The following is a 22,842-nucleotide window of genomic DNA, read 5'->3' on the forward strand; positions in this document are numbered from 1 at the left end:
TCTGAAGCCATTAAGAATGTGATGGTGGGTTTTCCCATTCCCACAGGTCTGAATGATTCTATGGCCCTGGCTATTCAAATCGACCGGCGGTTGCGGGAGCGCAAAACCGCTAATTCCCTCATGGTGTTGTCTGAACAGACACCTGATTTAATGCAATGTGATAGAATCCTGACTAGAAATGTAAAAATGACATTTTTGTCCAGCTTGTATATAATCTGTTTCCTGACCTTGCTGGAAGCTCTAGGGTGGCTGGTGTTCTCCCCCCGGGCCGTTAGACGGTTCGGGGGTTCTTGAATCTCCAGCGTGGATTTTGATAGGGTTTTTGTTGACCATATAAGTTATCTTACTACATTCTGCTATTAGTAAATTGGGCCTCTCTTTGCTAAATCTAGTTTATCTCTGTGTTTGTCATTTCCTCTTACCTCACCGTTATTATTTGTGGGGGGCTACTATCCTACTTTTGGGGTCTATTCTCTGGAGGCAAGAGAGGTCTTTGTTTTCCTCTTCTAGGGGTAGTTAGTCCTCCGGCTGGCGCGAGACATCTAGCGACCAACGTAGGCATGTTCCCCGGCTACTGCTAGTGTTGGCGTTAGGAGTAGATATATGGTCAACCCAGTTACCACTGCCCTATGAGCTGGATTTTTGTACGTCGCAGACTTACTTGTTTCTCTGAGACCCTCGCCATTGGGGTCATAACAGTTTAGTCCCAGTCTGGCCCTGTTGCACAGTGAACACTGAATTTGGCAAAAGCTGTAAAGAATCACTAGAAAATGTAAGTGGAGTGACGGAGATAGTCAGCAGATCGTCAGACAGAGCAGACTGGTTCATCACAGATCGCAAATGTCAAGAGAAGCTAGAAAAAATATTAGTATTTCCGCATACGTAATTGTAAAATGCTGTAAAGTACGAAGCTTTCAAAAATAGAAGTGTTATTACTTTTATCAATTAAAAAATGCAAAGTGAATGAACAAAAGAGAAATCTAAATGACCTCAATATTTGGTGGTCGCCCTTTGCCTTCAAAACTGCATCAATTCTAGGTATCCTTGGACAATGTCAAGGATTTTGTAGGATTCTAGTTGGGTGTATGGGTAATAATTATACCAGGCAGGTGATAATGATTATTTCCATATGTAGATTAAAACACATTAACTGAAACAGAAACAGCTGTGTAGGGGCCTGTAACTGGGTGAGGAACAGCAAATCTCTGCTACAAAGGCGAGGTTGTGGAAGACATGTAAAAGGTCATACCCCATGGCAAGCCTGAGTAAGGCAGCAATTTATTACATTTTATTATTATTATTATTATTATTATTATTATTATTCTTTGTGTTTAGAGTACCGTTGATTCCATAGTGCTGTACATGATGAGTTACATACAAAACACAAATAGAAATTTCAATGAACAAACTAATAGTGACAGATACAGAGCGCAGAAGACGCTTCCCCTGTGGATTACATTTTACAGGATAATGGGGAAGGAGACAACAGGTTGGGGGTTGTGGCAGCTCTGGTGATGGTGAGGTGGGTTATTCCAGGCTGCAAGTTGTTTTGAAAAGATGAGTTTTTAGGTTTCTCCTGAAAGCCAAATGTGGTGATATGCAAAATAGTGTGATCCTGATTGGTGAAGACGCAAAATGATCTTTATGCTTGGCTGATTATAGAGCAGCATTCAAAATCATACAAATGTAAAATTTTCATACAAATGTAACATTTATTTACGGTAATCTATGTTTGATAAGTATATTTCTTGCTTCTTTTTTTACATTTAATGAATGGTACTTTTATATACAAAAACTCAAGTTCTCCTAATTTTAAAAATGTGGTGAATATTTGTCTCAGGAATACTGCGACAGAGAGGGGTCAGAAGATTACGGCATCTGGCTATGCGTGCAACTACACTGGTCGGATTTCCTTTGTCTTGCAAGGGTTAAGCTGTGTAGATTTCTCTTGCGCTGTTGCAAGGATTAAACAATTCTGTTTATCTCCTAGAGCTCTAAGTCCTTAGTTATTTCAGCTGTTCTGAGTTCGCCACTCCCCTCTGGTATAAGTGCTCGCCTCTTAGCTTGGGTACCTGACAGTGATAGCTTGCTTTACCTTGGAGTTGGTTTGAGAGTTGTGTGTCTTGGAACGAGAAGCCGTTTTGGAGTTGCCTCTAGAGATTGTTATTTGGATGTTTGCTGTTAACCTTCTCCTTGTCTCCCTTTTTCGTTTGCCTCATCCTTCTTCTACTGTTATACTCCATTCCTTAGTCTGGGTGCGCTGAGAGTGATTGCTGTTTTGCTTACCCTTGTCTCTCTCCCTTTGTGTCTTTATTATAGAGCAGGAATAGTGTTCCTGCTGCCCCACGCACTAGCTGTGCTTAGGGTAAGACAGGGATTAGCAATGTGATCACCACACGTGGTAATAGAACCCGTTTAGGGACGTCATGGAGCTCAGGGTTGCACAGAGCATGATTCAGGGGTGCCCCTCTAATCCTTCCCTTGTTGTGATGCTTCCCTTACGTTTCACCATGCGCCGTCTTGCTTCTTAGTTAAGCGTGACAATAATTGGATGTGTTGGGGCACAGAATTCCAGAGGATGGGGGATACTCATGAGAAATCTTGGAGGCGATTGGGTGAGGAAAGTATGTGTGGAGTAAAGAAGGTCTTGGGAATGCCAGAGATTACGTGTGGGAAGATATCGGGAGCTTAGTTCTGAGATATATGGGTGAGACAAGAGTATGGACAGCTTTGTAGGTCAGTGTTAGTACTCTGAACTGGATAAGTTGTTGAACTGGGAGACAATTAAGGGATTTGTAGAGGGAAGAAGTGGAGGAGTAGCGAGGAGTGAGGTGGATTACTTAGTGAGCAGAGTTAGGCTGTGTGCACACGTAGCTGATTTTTTGCGTTTTTTTCGCGGTTTTTCGCTATAAAAACGCTATAAAACCGCGAAAAAAACGCTAACATTAAGCATCCTATGTAACAGAATGCAATCCGCATTTTTTGTGCACATGCTGCATTTTTTTCCTGAGCTGAATCGCAAACCAGAAAAAAACGCAGCATGTTCATTAAAATTGCGGAATCGCGGCGATTCTGCACACATAGGAGTGCATTGATCTGCTTACTTCCCGCACGGGGCTGTGCACACCATGCGGGAAGTAAGCAGATCAAATGCGGTTGGTACCCAGGGTGGAGGAGAGGAGACTCTCCTCCACGGACTGGGCACCATATAAGTGGTAAAATAAAAAGAATTAAAATAAAAAATAGCGATATACTCACCCTCTGGCGGCCCGACCTTCTCCAGCGGCTTCCGAGGTGTGTGTGAAGGACCTGCGATGACGTCGCGGTCACATGACCCGCGGTCACGTGACCGCTACGTCAATGGAAGGTCCTGAACACACAGCATTAGGAACGGACGCCGCTGAGGTGAGTATAACCTTTTTTTTTTCTTTTTTTTATTATTTTTAACATTCTATCTTTTACTATAGATGCTGCATAGGCTGCATCTATAGTAAAAAGTTGGTCACACTTGTCAAACAGTATGTTTGACAAGTGTGACCAACCTGTCAAACAGTTTTCCAAGCGATGCTACAGATCGCTTGGGAAATGCTAGCACTCTGCAAGCTAATTATGCTTGCAAAACGCTAGTTTTCTGCGGGTATATGCATGCAAATTCTGCATGCGATATACCCGCGGCAGCAGGCGCAGAATTGCCGCGGAAATTTCCGCGGCAATTCTGCAACGTGTGAACTTAGCCTCAAGGTTGGACTGGAGAGATACATGAGTGTACGCAGTGAGGCTACACAGTAGGATATTGCAGTAGTTGAAGTGGGTGTTGATGAGGGCATGTACTAGGATTTTAATAGATTCAGGGTTGAGGAATTGACGGATTCTGGAAATAATTTTGAGCTGGAGGCAGCAAGAGCTTGGATGTGCGGTTTGAAGGACAGGCCAGAATCGAGGGTTACTCTGAGGCAGGGCCGGACTGGCCATAGGGCAGTTCTGGCAAATGCCAGAAGGGCCGATGGCAGTAGTGGGCTGCTCGAATGTGCCGCTGTCGGCACACTCCCCACGTTGTCGCGGCACACTCCCGGCCCCGCATTCAACTATACTGGCGTCATAGACGCCGGTACAGTTGAATGCAATGATGGAGAAGAGAGCGTCTGCTGACGCTTCCTCTCCCATCATTCCCCGCTCTGCCTGCCGCTGACACTGCGGGTGCGCGATGACGTCATATCATCGCGCACCTGCTGTGTGACCGGGCGGGCAGACTGCGACTGCTGAGGCCGGAGCCAGGAGCAGCGCGGGACACGAGGAGAGAGGTGAGTAGTGTGTTTGTTTTTTTTTTTATCAATGAGTGATGACTGGATTGTGGAGCTATTGGGGGGGGGGGGCTGCCTGCCTGCATTACTTTCTATGGGGGCTGCCTGCCTGCATTACTTTCTATGGGGGCTGCCTGCCTGCATTACTTTCTATGGGGGCTGCCTGCCTGCATTACTTTCTATGGGGGCTACCTGCCTGCATTACTTTCTATGGGGGCTGCCTGCCTGCATTACATTCTATGGGGGGGCTGCCTGCCTGCATTACATTCTATGGGGGGCTGACTGCCTGCATTACTTTCTATGGGGGCTGCCTGCCTGCATTACATTCTATGGGGGGCTGCCTGCCTGCATTACATTCTATGGGGGGCTGCCTGCCTGCATTACATTCTATGGGGGCTGCCTGCCTGCATTACTTTCTATGGGGGCTGCCTGCCTGCATTACATTCTATGGGGGCTGCCTGCCTGCATTACTTTCTATGGGGGCTGCCTGCCTGCATTACTTTCTATGGGGGCTGCCTGCCTGCATTACTTTCTATGGGGGCTGCCTGCCTGCATTACTTTCTATGGGGGCTGCCTGCCTGCATTACATTCTATGGGGGGGCTGCCTCCCTGCATTACATTCTATGGGGGCTGCCTGCCTGCATTACATTCTATGGGGGCTGCCTGCCTGCATTACTTTCTATGGGGGCTGCCTGCCTGCATTACTTTCTATGGGGGCTGCCTGCCTGCATTACTTTCTATGGGGGCTGCCTGCCTGCATTACATTCTATGGGGGCTGCCTGCCTGCATTACATTCTATGGGGGCTGCCTGCCTGCATTACATTCTATGGGGGCTGCCTGCCTGCATTACATTGTATGGGGGCTGCCTGCCTGCATTACATTCTATGGGGGCTGCCTGCCTGCATTACATTCTATGGGGGCTGCCTGCCTGCATTACATTCTATGGGGGCTGCCTGCCTGCATTACATTCTATGGGGGCTGTGCTGCATTATATTGTATGGTGGCTGCCTGCGTTACATTCTATGGGGGCTGGCTGCATTCCATTCCATGGGCCTGTGCTGCATTATATTCTATGGGGCTGGCTGCATTCCATTCCATGGGCCTGTGCTGCATTATATTCTATGGGGCTGGCTGCATTCCATTCTATGGGGCTGTGCTGTATTACATTCTATGGGGCTGTGCTGCATTATATTCTATGGGGCTGGCTGCATTACATTGTATGGTGGCTGTGCTGCATTATATTCTATGGGGCTGTGCTGCATTATATTCTATGGGGCTGTGCTGTATTACATTCTATGGGGCTGTGCTGTATTACATTCTATGGGGCTGTGCTGCATTTAATTCTATGGGGCTGGCTGCATTACATTCTATGGGGGCTGTGCTGCATTACATTCTATGGGGCTGGCTGCATTACATTCTATGGGGTCTGTGCTGCATTACATTCTATGGGGTCTGTGCTGCATTAAATTCTATGGGGCTGTTCTGTATTACATTCTATGGGGCTGGCTGCATTACATTCTATGGGGGCTGTGCTGTATTACATTCTATGGGGGCTGTGCTGTATTACATTCTATGGGGGCTGTGCTGTATTACATTCTATGGGGGCTGTGCTGTATTACATTCTATGGGGGCTGTGCTGTATTACATTCTATGGGGCTGTGCTGTGTTATAGTCTATGGGGGCTGTGCTGTATTATAGTCTATGGGGGCTGTGCTGTATTACATTCTATGGGGACTGAGCTGTGATGCTGGATACAGCTGTGATTATATGTTATATAGTTGTGTTACACTCCCCTCACTTCTTGTAGCCTTCAAGTGTACAAAGATATTATACAGTCACCATGCGACAAGTGGGCCTGTGTGACTTCAAATGCCAGGGCTGAATTTTAGTCCCAGTCCGGCCCTGCTCTGAGGCAGCAGACTTCTGGTACAGGGGAGAGTGTGATGTAATTTATTATGATTAGTGATGGGCGAACCCCCCGATGTTCGGGATCGCCCGAGTTTTTTGTAAAGTTCGAGTTCGGGGCCGGAGATGACACAAACTTGCATCCGAACCCCGAACTCGGACTTTGCATATATGGGATGGGGATGGGGAGCTGTAAAAAATAGCAGAAAATTAATAATAAACATTATATTTATACTTACTTGTCCAGCGACGCGTCCTCCTGTCCCGTTGTCTCCCGGCCCCATCTGCTTCCAGGGCCGCTCATTAACTGCCGGCAGTATACACTGCACTCGGCAGTCTTCGGCTTTTTTTCAGCAGTGTTCATGCAGTGACGTCACCGCACGAACACTGCCGGAAAAAGCCAAAGACTGCCGAGTGCAGTGGTATTCTGGCAGAAGGTAATGAGCTGCCCTGGAAGCAGATTCCGCCTGGAGACGCTGGACAGGTAAGTATAATTCTAATGTTTATTATTAATTTTCTCCTTTTTTTACAGCCCGAACTGGACCCAAACTGTAACACGGATTTCCCAAGGAAACCCGTGTTCGGGACCGTGTGACCAAATACTATGTGTTCAGTACGGTCCCGAACTTTACAGTTCGGGTTCGCCCATCCCTAATTATGATAGATCGGATAGGGGAGTTAGGTAACATGGAGGAATGATGATGAGTTCAGTTTTGTCCACATTGAGTTTTTGGATGAGAAGGAGGAGGATGTCACTGATAGACACGCCGGGATTCTGGAAAGCAGAGGTGACGTCTGGGCCAGAAAGGTGGATCTGAGTGTCATCAGTGTATAGGTGGTACTGGAAGCAATGAGAATTTATGAGTTGCCCCAGGCCGAAGGAATAGATTGAGAAGAGTAGGGGTCCCAGGACAGAGCCTTGAGGGTCAACAAGGGAGGGAGGGTGAGATGAGGAGGTAGTATGGGAGTGGGATACAATAAATGTGTGGTAAGTGAGGTATGAGGAGATCCAGGATAGGGCAAGATCTTTGATGCCAGTGGAATAGAGGATCTGTAGTAGGGGGGAGTGGTTGAATGTGTCGAAGACAGAGGACAGGTCTAGAAGGAGAAGTATAGAATAATGTCTGTTACCCTTGACGGTAAGTCATTAGTAATTTTGGATAGGGCAGTTTCATCAGAGTGGTGAGGACTGAAGCAGCTGTATTGTAGGTTGTCAAAGAACGAGTTAAGGTACCGTCACACTCAGCGACGCTGCAGCGATATAGACAACGAGCCGATCGCTGCAGCGTCGCTGTTTAGGTCGCTGTAGAGATGTCAAACACAGCAGCTCCAGAACGATGCAGGAGCGATCCTGTGACGTAACGGTGACGCACTTATCGTTCTCACAGGTCGTTAGCTCCATGTTTAACATTGCTGACATCGTTGCTTTTGCTGTCAAACACGAAGATACACGCCGATCTGATGACCAAATAAAGTTCTGGACTTCTAGCTCCGACCAGCGATATCACAGCGGGATCCAGATCGCTGCTGCGTGTCAAACACAACGAGATCGCTATCCAGGACGCTGCAACGTCACGGATTGTTGTCGTTCTCGTTGTAAAGTTGCTGAGTGTGAAGGTACCTTAAGATGAGAGATGGAAGGAAAGTCCAATGTAGTTATCAGCAGGATCTCTGCTAGGCAAGGAATTCAAAGCAGCCTGGGGTTTCAATATGTGCTCTTTTAAAGAAGCCGCCATAATGGGCAAAGTTTAGGACCAAAGACACAAAAGAAACTTAGGGCAGCAGATGAGACACATAAGCTTACTTCCATTTGAAATCAGAAGATTAGCACGAATCGTTCAAACAATTGATATCAGCTGTTGGTGTAAATAAAAAGGTACATATCATAATACATATTGTGCCTATAACTGATACTGGTGACTATACTCACTGTGACACAGGTAGATTTATATAATCAAGGTAATTTGTATTAGCTTTTCTACATAGTACACTATACACTGGTGATTATTCCCTTGTCACCAATCAGATTGTGTACATGAATATGCCAGTGCTGAATAGTTAGGGACCAGTAAGGCTTCTTTCACACTAGCGTCGGGCTCGGTCTGTCGCAGTGCATCGGGCCGAGGTCTCCGACGCTAGCGTTGTCTCCGCCGCACAACGGGGGCAGCGGATGCATTTTTCCAGCGCATCCGCTGCCCCATTGTGAGGTGCGGGGAAGTGCGTGGAGGTGGGGGCGGACCGTCGGGAGCAAAAAACGTTACATGTAACGTTTTTTGGTCCCGATGGTCCGCCACAACACGGCGCAACCGTCGCACGACGGTTGCGACGTGTGGCAATGCGTCGCAAATGCGTCGCTAATGTAAGTCAATGCAAAAAAAACCGCATCCTGCAAGCACTTTTGCAGGATGTGTTTTTTCGGCAAAACGACGCATTGCGACGTATTGCAGAAAACGCCAGTGTGAAAGTAGCCTAATAGATAATTACAAATGTATGCACAAATAAATCCACATTGGTTGATAAAACACAACCAGATATAGTCTCTTAGGCTAGGTTCACATTGCGTTAGTGGGTGATCGCTAACGGACAGCGTTGCACGGCGAAAATGTCGCAATTAACGCCGTGCAACGGGTCCGTTAGCGCACCCATTGACAGCAATGTAAATTTCGCCTGCAGCGCATCACTAGCGCGTGCCTTTTTCGGCTCGCGCTAGTGATGTGCCGTTCTTCTGTGACGCGCCTCGGACGCTGCTTGCAGCGTCCGCGGCGCGCCCGAGGTCCGTTCCCCGCTCTCGCAGATCGGGGATCTGCGAGAGCGGGGACGTTAACGCGACCCCTGAACGCGGCCCCTAAATAAACATTGCGTTAGCGCAATCCGCTAGCGCTAGCGCTAAACGGATTGCCCTAACGCAATGTGAACCTAGCCTAATGGTTTTTTGTAAAAACCTTGTTGAAGGACAATGCTATGAAATCTCTGCATGTGTTTGTTTCAATCGTGATTTCAGGGAGTCCTGGCCGGTGACTCGCCCGATATGGTATAAGCCACGTGTGACGTCACTGTGATGCTCGTGTACTGGATCCTGGAAGGGCCATACTATACTTGTTTTGGAGACGCAGCTGTCTCCATCATCACCCTCTGACATATAAGGTCTTGTTTTCTTGCGGGACAAATTGTTCTTTTGAATGACACCATTCATTTTACCACATAGTGTACTCGAAAATGGGAAAAAAATCCAAGTCAGGAGAAATTATGAAAAAAATGCAATTCTGACATTGTTTTTGGGGAAATGTTTTTACAGTGTACATTTTGTGGTAAAAATAACCCTGCGGTATGATTCTGCTCATCAGTACCATTACGGCGATACCAAACATGCCCAGTTTTTTTATTATTTTAGATGTGGAAAAAAAAATCTGAAGTTTCCCCCAAAAACTATTTTGGAGGTTGTGTCACCATTTTCCAGGACCCGTAATGTTTTCATTTTCTGGTTGATGGAGCTGTGTGATGGCTTGTTTTTGCTGGAGAAGAAGTTTTTATTAATACAATTCTGAGAGAGCTGTGACATTTTGATCACTTGTTGCAGAGTTTTTTTTGCAGCTGCCAAAAAAAATGTAATTTTGGAATTCTTGAGTTTTTTCCTTTACAGAGTTTACCGATCGGGTTAATTATTTTTATCATTTGAAAGATTGGACTTTTCTGAATGCTGAGATACCACATATGTGGATTTTGTTATTATCTTTATTTTTAATGAGGGAATAAAGGATTATTTGAACTTGAATTTTTTTTTTTTTTTTTTGCATACTTTTTAAAACATTTTTTTAAACTTTTCCTAATATTCCCCTAAGGGGACTTTAAGTTGCGATCGTCTGATCACTTGTGCCACAGCATGGCTCTATATAGCAAAAATCAAGGTCTCTTTTGAAGCCTGGCCACAGGCAGGGTTTCAAAGGACCCCTGTAATGACTAGCATGAGGGTCTTCAACTGTTCTAGCAATCCATCAGCGACCCTCCACGATCACACCAATGTGCTCTGAACAGGACGCAGCGCTGCGTGGGAGAGGAGGGAAGGTAAGTACAAGTGTTTTTTTTCTTTTCTATACATTGTATAGATGGGGGCATATATACCAGGCTGGAGGGGTTATATACCTCCGTAAAGAAGGGGCCATATTCCAGGATGGAGGGGCTATATACCCCAGGTTGGAGGTGCCATTATACTATGAAGCGTTATATGAGACCATTATAGTGTGGGGCCATTATACTACATAGAGCACCATGTGGAGTCATTATACTGCACGCAGCACAATGTGGGGCCATTATACTGTATGGAGCACTATATGGGGCCATTATACTGTATGGATCATTATATGGGGTGTGATGGTGTGATATGTTATGTGGGTATCATTTTGTGTATATTTATATTTTACTGATTTTCATAGTGTTCTCTTGTTGCCCTGTATCATTCCGTGTATTCCCCATATTGTCTAGAGTCTCAATTACCTTCCAAAAGGCTGATAATTGAATTAGCTCACTTAGGGTACCGTTACACTAAACGATTTACCAACGATCACGACCTGCGATACGACCTGGCCGTGATCGTTGGTAAGTCGTTGTGTGGTCGCTGGGGAGCTGTCACACAGACAGCTCTCCAGCGACCAACGATGCCGAAGTCCCCGGGTAACCAGGGTAAACATCGGGTTACTAAGCGCAGGGCCGCGCTTAGTAACCCGATGTTTACCCTGGTTACCATCGTAATGTAAGAAAAAACAAACAGTACATACTCACATTCCGGTGTCACGTCCCTCGCCTTCAGCTTCCCGCACTGACTGTGTAAGTGCCGGCCGTAAAGTAAAAGCAGAGCGCAGCGGTGACGTCACCGCTGTGCTCTGCTTTACGGCCGGCACTCACAGTCAGTGCGGGAAGCTGAAGGCGAGGGACGTGACACCGGAATGTGAGTATGTACTGTTTGGTTTTTTTTACATTACGATGGTAACCAGGGTAAACTTCAGGTTACTAAGCGCGGCCCTGCGCTTAGTAACCCGATGTTTACCCTGGTTACAAGCGAACTCATCGCTGGATCGGTGTCATACACACCGATCCAGCGATGACAGCGGGAGATCCAGCGACGAAATAAAGTTCCAAACGATCTGCTACGACGTACAATTCTCAGCGGGGTCCCTGATCGCTGCTGCGTGTCAGACACAGCGATATCGTATGGATATCGCTGGAACGTCACGGATCGTACCGTCGTAGCGACAAAAGTGCCACTGTGAGACGGTACCCTTAGCGACTTTTGTCGCTACGACGGTACGATCCGTGACGTTCCAGCGATATCCATACGATATCGCTGTGTCTGGCACGCAGCAGCGATCAGGGACCCTGCTGAGAATCGTACGTCGTAGCAGATCGTTTGGAACTTTCTTTCGTCGCTGGATCTCCAGCTGTCATCGCTGGATCGGTGTGTGTGACACCGATCCAACGATGCGTTCGCTTGTAACCAGAGTAAACATCGGGTTACTAAGCGCAGGGCCGTGCTTAGTAACCCGATGTTTACCCTGGTTACCATCGTAAAAGTAAAAAAAAACAAACAGTACATACTCACATTCCGGTGTCCGTCAGGGCCCTCGCAGTCTGCTTCCCGCTCTGACTGACTGCCGGCCGTAAAGTAAGAACAGAACACAGCGGTGACGTCACCGCTGTGCTGTGCTTTCACTTTATGGCGGCACTCAGTCAGAGCGGGAAGCAGACTGCGAGGGCCCTGACGGACACCGGAATGTGAGTATATGTACTGTTTGTTTTTTTTAACTTTTACGATGGTAACCAGGGTAAACATCGGGTTACTAAGCGCGGCCCTGTGTTTAGTAACCCGATGTTTTCCCTTGTTACCCGGGGCCTTCGGCATCGTTGGTCGCTGGAGAGCTGTCTGTGTGACAGCTCTCCAGCGACCACACAACGACTTACCAACGATCACGGCCAGGTCATATCGCTGGTCGTGATCGTTGGAAAGTTGCAGAGTGTGACAGTACCCTTAAGGTACCTTCACACGAAACGACTTTGTAACGATATCGCTAGCGATCCGTGACGTTGCAGCGTCCTGGATAGCGATATCGTTTCGTTTGACACGCAGCAGCGATCAGGATCCTGCTGTGATGTCGCTGGTCGCTGAATAAAGTCCAGAACTTTATTTGGTCGTCCGATCGCCGTGTATCGTCGTGTTTGAAAGCAAAAGCAACGATACCAGCGATATTTTACACTAGTAACCAGGGTAAACATCGGGTTACCAAGAGCAGGGCCGCGCTTAGTAACCCGATGTTTACCCTGGTTACCAGCGTAAAAGTTAAAAAAACAAACAGTACATGCTCACCTGCGCGTCCCCCAGCGTCTGCTTCCTGACACTGACTGAGCGCCGGACCTAAAGTGAAAGTGAAAGCACAGCGGTGACGTCACCGCTGTGCTGTTAGGGCCGGAGCTCAGTCAGTGTCGGGAAGCAGACGCTGGGGGACGCGAATGTAAGTATGTACTGTTTGTTTTTTTTACTTTTACGCTGGTAACCAGGGTAAACATCGGGTTACTAAGCGCGGCCCTGCGCTTAGCAACCCGATGTTTACCCTGGTTACCCGGGGACCTCGGCATCGTTGGTCGCTGGAGAGCGGTCTGTGTGACAGCTCCCCAGCGATCAAACAGCGACGCTGCAGCGATCGGCACCGTTGTCGCTATCGCTGCAGCGTCGCTTCGTGTGAAGGTACCTTTACTGTCTGCAGCCTGACTGTATCTATTCCTCTTGATGACCCCCTGTAGTGCCTTAATCCCCGAGGCACTTTGTCAGGTCTGGGAGGCCTGAAAACCACCCCAACCTGTCTGACTACCCCTGGACATAAGGAGGGGGCTGGGGAGGACAGGAGCTGGGAAGTCAGTTCCCGTGTGGTGAGGATGGTGTGAACACAGCACATCAGAGAGAAAGGGAAGCATATGGATTTTTTATCCTCTGTCTGCTGAATTATTGGACTCTCATCTCCTTGGACATTTTATCCTGTTACTTAACTGCATTCGTGTTCTGGACTATTGTATCCTCAGTGTGGTGGATTGTTTATGGACCTTTTAGTTTTGCCTATAATAAAAGTCTTGGGATTGTTCACACTTCCCTCGCTCTGTTGATTGTGTGGTATTGGAGAAGGACGCAGTGACATGGGGCCGTTATACTGTATGGAGCACTGACTGATGGACCCTCATATGCCAGCGCATGTTAATTGCCATTGTCAATGCCATTAGCAGGTTCAAAATCAATGGCGGAGCTCCACTCCACCCACAACTGTTAGAAACAGGTCCTGGCTGTAACACACAGCCATCATCTGCCAGGTATGGAGCCGGGGATGAGGACCATACACCCGCTTCCGACTTGCACCGTACATGTAGGACTTAAAGGGATTGCTTACTCTTTGTGACATTGTTGACCTAATGAATTAAATGAATGGGTCTATGCACGTCAGTGTATTTTCACGGACTGTGTGCCTGTGTGCAAAACACACTGACATTAACGTTTTTGAGCGACAGCATGGATCACACGGACCCATACAAGTCAATGGGTCCGTGTAAACACGTACTGCACTCAGATGGCGTCCGTGTGCCATCCGTGTGCGTTTTTAGAGTCATAGGGCTAAAACTGAAACAAATTACACGGATACGGACACACGGATGCCACACGGATGTGACAAACGGACACACTGACAATTATATCCCCAGTACCAGTTTTTCCAGTACTGGAAATATCAGGACGTTTGAAACAGGCCTAATGGTGGTCCAACACTGTGACGTTTTCAGCTCCGGAACCGTTCACTGCGTAGTAAGAATTGAATTGCAGAGAGTTGCAGCTCAGAAGTGGCCTCTTGTTTGCGGTTGGAATTTTGGACAAAGGTAGATTCTAGATTTCCCCTTGCAAATGATAAAACTTTGGCCTCATTTCCTTGTAAATGACCTAAAAACTGAGAGAAAAGCAGTGGTAATGAGAAAAGCGTAACACTTAAAGAGACAGTAGCCCGGCTAGCTCAGTCGGTAGAGCATGAGACTCTTAATCTCAGGGTCGTGGGTTCGAGCCCCACGTTGGGCGCTTCCAATTTTTATTGCTTTGTTAGCAACAAACACCGAAAAAAATATGCTGTCTTGTATTCCCTTATTGTTATTATTAATTCCATCGTGTCCCACTGACACTGAATGCTCCCATACAGTGGTGTAAATGCCGCCATTCTCCTGAATCCGGTGCGTTTTTGCTTTTTTTCCTGTTCCTCTCCGTTTCTGAGCTATAGCCCTTTATCCGGTTAATAAAAATCTAGTTGTTTTATCTAAGTGGGTGTGGTCCTCAACTTTTCCCTTTGGTCATCTTTTTGATGACCACACCCCTTTAGATAAAAAAAAGTACTAGGTTGGAAGAAGGGGTCATATCTCAGGAACGGAGAGGCGCAGGAACAAAAGAAAAATAGCGTTGGATTCAGGAGAATGGCGGCATTTACACCAGGTAAAAAAATGACATATCAATGACAAGTGACAAGTTGTTTTTAAACAAAAAAATAAATAAAAAAAACCCATTTTATACAGGACTATCATAATATAACATTTGTGAACAGGGCTGAGTTCTTGTGACAGTATCCCGGCTAGCTCAGTCAGTAGAGCATGAGACTCTTAATCTCAAGGTCGTGGGTTCAAGCCCCACGTTGGGTGCTTAATTTTTCTTCTCCTTAACCCCTTCGTGACATTGGGATTTTCCATTTTTCCGTGTTCATTTTTCGCTCCCCTCCTTCCCAGAGAGCCATAACTTTTTTATTTTTCCGTCAATATGGCCATGTGAGGGCTTATTTTTTGCAAAACAAGTTGTACTTTTGAATGACATCATTGGTTTTAGTATGTCGTGTACTAGAAAACGGGAAAAAAAATTCCAAGTGCGGTGAAATTGCAAAAAAAAGTGCAGTCCCACACTTGTTTTTTCTTTGGCTTTTTTGCTAGGTTCACTAAATGCTAAAACTGACCTGCCATTATGATTCTCCAGGTCAGTACGAGTGCATAGACACCTAACATGACTAGGTTATTTTTTATCTAAGAGGTGAAAAAAAATTCCAAACTTTGCTAAAAAACAAAAACAAATTGCGCCATTTGCGTCTCCATTTTTCATGATCTGGGGTCGGTTGAGGGCTTATTTTTTGTGTGCTGAGCTGGCGTTTTTAATGATACCATTTCGGTGCAGATACGTTCTTTTGATCGCCCGTTATTGCATTTTAATGCAATGTCGCGACGACCAAAAAAAATGTAATTCTGGTGTTTCGAATTTTTTTCTCGCTACGCTGTTTAGCGATCAGGTTAATGCTTTTTTTTATTGATAGATCGGGCGATTCTGAACGCAGCGATACCAAATATGTGTAGACTTGATTTTTTTTTTATTGATTTATTTTGAATGGGGCGAAAGGGGGGTGATTTAAACTTTTATATTTTGTTTATTTTTTTCACATTTTTTTTAACTTTTGCCATGCTTCAATAGCCTCCATGGGAGGCTAGAAGCTGGCACAACTTGATCGCCAATGCTACATAGCAGCGATCTTATGTTCGCTGCTATGTAGCAGAAAATCAGGTGTGCTGTGAGCGCCGACCACAGGGTGGCGCTCACAGCTACCGGCGATCAGTAACCATAGAGGTCTCAAGGACCTCTATGGTTACAATGGAGAAGCATCACCGACCTCCGATCATGTGACGGGGGTCGGCGATGCCATCATTTCCGGCCGCCCGGCCGGAAGCGGTAGTTAAATGCCGCTGTCTGCGTTTGACAGCGGCATTTAACTAGTTAATAGGCATGGGCAGATCGCGATTCTGCCCGCGCCTATTACGGGCACGTGTCAGCTGTTCAAAACTTTGATGCGGGCTCACCGCCGGAGCCTGCATCAAAGCGGGGCTTCTGACCTCGGACGGGATAGTACGTCCGAGGTCAGTAAGGGGTTAAAATTATCAGATGTTTTACAGGTAGACATTGACATGAAAAGATCTGATTTTCAGGGAAGATCAGCTGCTCCAGTGGCGCAATCGGTTAGCGCGCGGTACTTATATGACAGTAACTGGTGAGCAATGCCGAGGTTGTGAGTTCGAGCCTCACCTGGAGCATGATGTTTTTGTTAATCTGTATGCTTCATCATTTAATCATATAATTTTTGTATCCTTAGATTTATTAGATTTTTTTTCTTACCCCTAAAAAGTCCCTCCCAAGTGCTGCCCACTAGGTGCTTACTTTGTTGCCCACTGCCTGTTGTCAAGTGTAATCAGACTCCAGCAGAGCAAGTAGGGACACACCTTTGTGTCTCCACTCCTGCTAACCTAACTGTATACAGATATAACAGAGGTGGGCTTACAGTTCGGGGCAGGTGCAATAGAAGCTGGGAAGTTGGGGGGCAAACATATATAATGCTGGCAGAATGTTGCTAAAGAAGAACTACCCCCGCAAAAAAGTCCATAGCAATTTACAGACTATGAGAACGGGGCAGTTTCTGGACCTATGCATGTGCCCCAAAGGTAGTTTTAAATTGTGGGCCAAGAGGGTGTCAAGACCATGCTTTTGTGAAAGAATAAGTACAGTCTAAGGCAGGGGTGGGCAATTAATTTTCCCGAGGGACCATATGAGAAACAGTGACTGCTGTGGAGGGCCAAACCAATAGGTTGAAATTAATTCTGCCCAACATTATTATTAACCTAATATTAATATAAAATATTTATAATTAATAATATCACTTAATATTGAGAATTAAGTATTCTGCAATCCCCCTATATACGCCATATGAGCCCACAACCCATATATTTGCTTATGGAATTTCCACAGCAAAATCTGCAGGTGCAATATCCAAACTATTTAGCAATGGGTGAAATTTATAGTGAATATCCAAAGCACAAGTTGACAAGCTGCTGATGTCAAATCTACAGTCACTTAAATTTGTGCTGTTGATTTCTATTCAGCACTTGGACGAGATTTAGTACCATCTCATCTACTATTCTGGTTCTGTAAAAGAGATTTTTCGTTGGCAGTATCCACAGTGTATCTGACTTGTGTGAGAACATGCCCCTAGAACGTATATCTATCTAGTAAAATTGGGGTACATTTGCACGTGATTTTAAGAAGCACAGAAACAAATGTGCCTAAAATACAAAAAAGAACACAGATAATCAATTGCTTTTCCATTTCTATAATCTAACTGTAGAAGTCGGGCGTGTTTATGTGCCCATGGCTGTTCACCTGTGAGCAGTGCTTAACACCATTAATAATTTGAAAACTTTTAAAATTACTTTAATACTTTATTTATAAAACTTTTATTATATATTCTCAATTTACTTCACAAGCTCAAGTGTAGTTATTATCCTGAAGATAACAAAAAGGGAACCGCTATGGGCCAAACCTATCCCCCATGATTGCCATTTGGTCTATGGCACAGAAACGATCCAACCAGTTTTAGGGCAAATCTTCCTGTTAATGACAAACTTTACTTTAGCTTCAAGGCTACAAAACAAACTTATGAAGGTTTAGATCTCATCAGTTAATTATCTATATTGTTCCATATGACGTGTCACTAGGCAAATGATCTAGGATTGAAAGATCACATATAGGAGTCACTGGGAAAAATACAACAAGCTGGTAGCCATCCGTATCTAGATAAGATTATTATTATTTATTATTATAGCGCCATTTATTCCATAGCGCTTTACATGTGAGGAGGGGTATACATAAAAAAACAAGTACAATAATCTTAATCAATACAAGTCACGACAGGTACAGGAGAGAGGACCCTGCCCACGAGGGCTCAAAATCTACAAAGGGATGGGTGAGAATACAGTAGGCGATGGTAGAACTGGCTGTTCAGCGGTTTGGTCTTTCGGTGGCTACTGCAGGTTGTAGGCTTGTCGGAAGAGGTAGGTCTTCAGATTCTTTTGATGGTTTCCACAGTAGGCGAGAGTCTGATATGTTGGGGTAGAGAGTTCCAGAGTATGGGAGATGCACGGGAGAGATCTTGTATGCGATTGTGGGAAGAGGAGATAAGAGAGTAGAGAAGGAGATCTTGTGAGGATCGGAGGTTGCGTGCAGGTAAGTACCGGCAGACCATGTCACAGATGTATGGGGAGACAGGTTGTGGATGGCTTTGTATGCCATGGATAGGGTTTTGAACAGGAGTCTCTGGGTAATGGGGAGCCAATGCAGGGATTGACAGAGGGGAGAGGCCGGGGAATAGCGGGGGGACAGGTGGATTAATCGGGCAGTAGAGTTTAGAACAGATTGGAGGGGTGCGAGAGTGTTAGAGGGGAGGCAAAAGAGCAGGAGGTTGCAGTAGTCGAGGCGGGAGATGATGAAGGCATGGACTAGGGTTTTTGCAGATTCTTGGTTGAGGAATGTACGGATCCGGGAAATATTTTTGAGTTGCAGTTGGCAGGAAGTGGAAAGGGCTTGGATATGTGGTTTGAAGGAGAGGTCAGTGTCAAGAATTACATTGAGGCACCGAGTTTGTGGGACTGGGGAGAGTGGGCAGCCATTTACTGTAATGGATAGGTCTGTTGGGGAGTCAAGTGAGATGGTGGAAAGATTATGAATTCTGTTTTGTCCATATTAAATTTTAGAAATCTAGCGGAGAAGAAGGATGAAATAGCAGACATTGTGGGATTCTGGTTAGTAGGGTGGTGATATCTGGTCCAGAGATGTAGATCTGTGTCTCATCAGCATAGAGATGATAGTGAAAGCCGTGAGATTCTATGAGCTGTCCCAGGCCGGAGGTGTAAATGGAGAAGAGCAGGGGGCCCTAGGACTGAACCTTGCGGGACTCCGACAGATATGGGGCAAGGTGAGGATGTGGTGTGCGAGTGGGAGACGCTGAATGTCCGGTCTGTTAGGTATGACGAGATCCAGGATAGGGCCAAGTCTGTGATGCCAAGGGATGAGAAGGTCTGTAATATAGAGAATGGTCCACTGTGTCAAAGGCAGAGGACAGGTCCAGGAGGAGGAGGAGGACAGAGTAGTGTCGTTTGGCTTTGGCGGTTAATAGGTCATTGGTGATTTTAGATAGGGCAGTTTCAGTGGAGTGGTGTGACCGGAAGCCAGATTGTAAGCGGTCGAAGAGGGAGCAAGAAGAGAGGTGGGAGGACAGTTCAAGATGGACGTGTTGTTCCAGTAGTTTTGAAGCATAGGGGACAAGTGATATAGGGCGATAGCTAGATATAGAGGATGGGTCAAGAGAGGGCTTTTTCAGGATAGGTGTGAATGAGGCATGTTTAAAGCTTGAGGGGAAAACACCAGTTGTTAGTGATAGGTTGAAGAGATGGGTTAGGGTTGGGATGAAGACTGTGGTGAGGTTTGGGATGAAGTGGGATGGGATCGGGTCAAGTGCACAGGTGGTGAGATGCGATCTTGAGAGTAGAGTGGAGAGTCGATCTTCTGTAATGGTGGAGAAGTTGGTTTTGGAGGAGGAGGGCTGGACAGTTAGGAGAAAGGGCTCTGGGGGTTGTTGACCAAAACTGTCTCAGATGTTATCAATCTGCTGCTTGAAAAATGAGGCAAAGTCTTCGGCTGAGATGAGTGGAGAGGGTGCTGGGGGACGGAGGAGAGAATTGAAAGTGTTGAATAACTGTTTAGGGTTGTGAGACAGGGAGGATATGAGAGATGAGAAGTAGATTTGTTTTACTGCAGCGAGTGAGGCCTTGAAAGTAGTGAGGGACTGTTTGAATGCGATGAAGTGCTCGTTGGAGTGGGATCTTTTCCATCTCCGCTCAGCAGCCCTGGAAGCTCGCCTCAGTTCTTTGGTCAGGCTGGTGTGCCACGCTGTTGATTTTGCGAGCTTTGGTATGTGTGAGAGGGGCAACAGATTCCAAAGCTACACCTATTGTAGTGTTATATAGAGCAGCAGCAGCATCCACATTGTGTAGCGAACTTATGCCTGCCTATAAGAGGGAGAAGGGATTCAGACAGTGAGTGTAGATTGAGGTGTTTGAGATTTCTGCGAGGGTGTGCAAGTTTGCGGGGTGGGGTTTGTGGACCTGGAAATGAGAGGGATGAGAATGTGAGTAGGTTGTGGTCCGAAAGAGGGAGAAGCGAGTTAGAGAGGTTAGATAGGGAGCAGAGGCGGGTGAAGATGAGGTCCAGTGTGTGGCCATCTTTGAGTAGCTGCAGAAGACCATTGAGTGAGGCAGAAGGAGGAAGTGAGAGATAGAAGATTTGACATTCTAAGATTCTGTCCGGGTACATTTATTTTTCAAAGAGGTATTTGTAAGACTGTGAAAGAAACATTCACTGAAGTGAGAGCAAAGCATATGTTCATACAGTGCAATATATTATGGGTCTTGTCGGTCTATAAGCAATGAATGGATATAGGGATCCTATCTGTAGAAGCTCTTGCGGTACGCCATTATAGGATGGCAGCTGCTTTTATAAAACAGTACAGATAGCTGTCAGACACGGCAGAAAGGGCTTTTTGGTTTCCTTCCTAAGGCACTTTGTTTACATTAATCGGCAGTGTCACGTCATGTATTCGACTGGTTCACTGTATGGGCTGTACATACTGTATATGTATGAAGAAAAAATATTGGCACTCACTGGTCAAAAATAATCTTCCCGACGCCCTTTATACACATGGATGCTCAGATTGATGGAGCCTGCATGTATTCTGATAATCGAGTGAGTGAGCCAGAAACTGCTGACGGCGGCTTATCTCCTGCAGGAACAAAGGTTTGGGCATCTCAGAATTAAATATGCCCGATCCGTCATCAAAATCAGCAGGTAGACACCTTTAGAAGACCATGATCAAGTCTAAAAATATCCTGGGTCCAGCAGTGCGAGAGTCACCTCTTGTTATCAGCTATGTACTCATGGTCATGGAGGCTGCCAGGGTGGAGGATCCATCCTATGACTTAACTGCGGGAAGGGACAACTAATTTTTACTGGAACTGGTTACTAAAAAGGGTTAAAAAAAAAATCCCAGTAATGCAGAGTTTAACACTCACCATTAAATGTTTTGTCTAATTTTATTAAATGTGTAAAATTACACAGTGATCTAGGTTACCGGCTACCTCTGCAGTCTATCTGCAGTGGTCGGTCTCCTAGGCAAGGAGAGCAGAGATTAAAGTTCTTTGCTTTAGAGCCTACAAGTGCTGCTCTGAAGAGGACTGGATCTTTGGTGCCAAAAGCTTGTAGTTCGGACCAGCAGTATGACCGTCCCACTGGTCCAAATTGTCAATCTTCAGGAGCGCACTGCTCCCTGGCTAGCAGGATGTCTGGAGGCAGGGGAGCGGTGTGCTCCTGAAGAAACAATGTAATACAAGCCCTTTCATGCAGGTCACATCTACATGCAAACACAGCAGTGGCTGTTCCTTCATTACCTCATTCTTAGCACAGCCTGTCCTCTTCTTATACATTTTCGCTCCCCCAACTTGGTAACTTATCACCCATCCACAGAATTACCGAATGTTTCAGGTCCGACTGCAGAGACCCCCAGCGATTCGGATACCATCCAGCAGGTAGCCGCATAAGTACAGCGCTCGGCTATCTCCAGCAGTCCCATAGACAATGGGGCATTTTAGAACTCTGTTCTTGGGATCTGTGTGGGGTGGGTGGTCATACGTTGGACCATCAGTGATCACCAATCCCATTGATGGGTGATAACTTGCGAAGTTGGGAGCTGTTGTAGAGGACTCTGCGAGGATGGCCGCACTCGCCCGGCCTCAGTCCACCTATGGGTCCCTTAGGCTCTTCCACAAGCAGGTAGAGAAAGTAGGAATTAGTCCTACCGGTAAGTATGTTTCCAGGAGTCCATCATGACAGCACCACCAGGAGGTTGTCCTTCTTATCCTTGATAGGGACAGGAAACACAGAAGAGGTTAAATAGCCCCTCCCCACCTCCACCCCTCAGTGATTTTCCAAGTACCACACCAGGATGGATGCAACTCTATTTTATTGAAATTCCCTTCTTCCCATGTTTACATCACATATCAGAGGGGAACTCAAGGGAGGGTATATAAGGGGTGCTGTCATGATGGACTCCTGGAAACATACTTACCGGTAGGACTAATTCCTACTTTCCAGGACGTCCCTCCTGACAGCACCACCAGGAGAAATACCAAATAACTCCTTTATTTTTTAGGGCGGGATTACAGCCTGGAGGACTTTCCTCCCAAATGTAGTCTGTTGATTCACAGTTACATCTAACTTATAATGTCTACAAAAGGTATTTGACCTCGACCATGTTGCAGCTCTGCATATTTGGTCCATAGAAGCCCCAGCGCTTTCTGCCCATGAGGCTGAGATTGCTCTCAACGAATGTGCCTTGAGACTTTCTGGAGGAGTTCTTCCTGCCGAGATATAGGCTGCCGTGATGGTAGATTTAATCCATCTTGCTAGAGTAGCTTTGGATGCTTTTTTCCCCTTGTTTTTCCCGGTCATCTGGATGAAGAGGTTAGAGTCAATTCTCCAGCTATCTGTAATCTCCAAGTAGTGTAGAATTGTTCTTTTTACGTCTAGAGCGTGGAGAAATCGCTCTTTGTCATTACTGAAGTTCTGGCAGAATGTAGGTAGAACAATCTCTTGACTTCTGTGGAAGTCTGTAACCACTTTAGGAAGGAACCCGGGATTTAGTTTAAGGATGATACAGTC

At 46.1% G+C, this 22,842-nt stretch overlaps 2 non-coding genes across 2 annotated transcripts; both read left to right on the top strand.

Annotated features, from left to right (window-relative positions):
• The first annotated feature begins 14,228 nt into the window (after nucleotides 1-14,228).
• TRNAK-CUU (transfer RNA lysine (anticodon CUU)) lies at nucleotides 14,229-14,301 on the top strand. Its single transcript has one exon. It is a non-coding gene; the product is annotated as a tRNA-Lys (tRNA).
• Nucleotides 14,302-16,241: 1,940 nt separating this feature from the next.
• TRNAI-UAU (transfer RNA isoleucine (anticodon UAU)) lies at nucleotides 16,242-16,334 on the top strand. Its single transcript is given in 2 exon segments — nucleotides 16,242-16,279; nucleotides 16,299-16,334. It is a non-coding gene; the product is annotated as a tRNA-Ile (tRNA).
• Nucleotides 16,335-22,842: the final 6,508 nt, after the last annotated feature.

Source organism: Ranitomeya variabilis, chromosome 5 (genome assembly GCF_051348905.1).
Source record: "Ranitomeya variabilis isolate aRanVar5 chromosome 5, aRanVar5.hap1, whole genome shotgun sequence".
NCBI lineage: Eukaryota > Metazoa > Chordata > Amphibia > Anura > Dendrobatidae > Ranitomeya > Ranitomeya variabilis.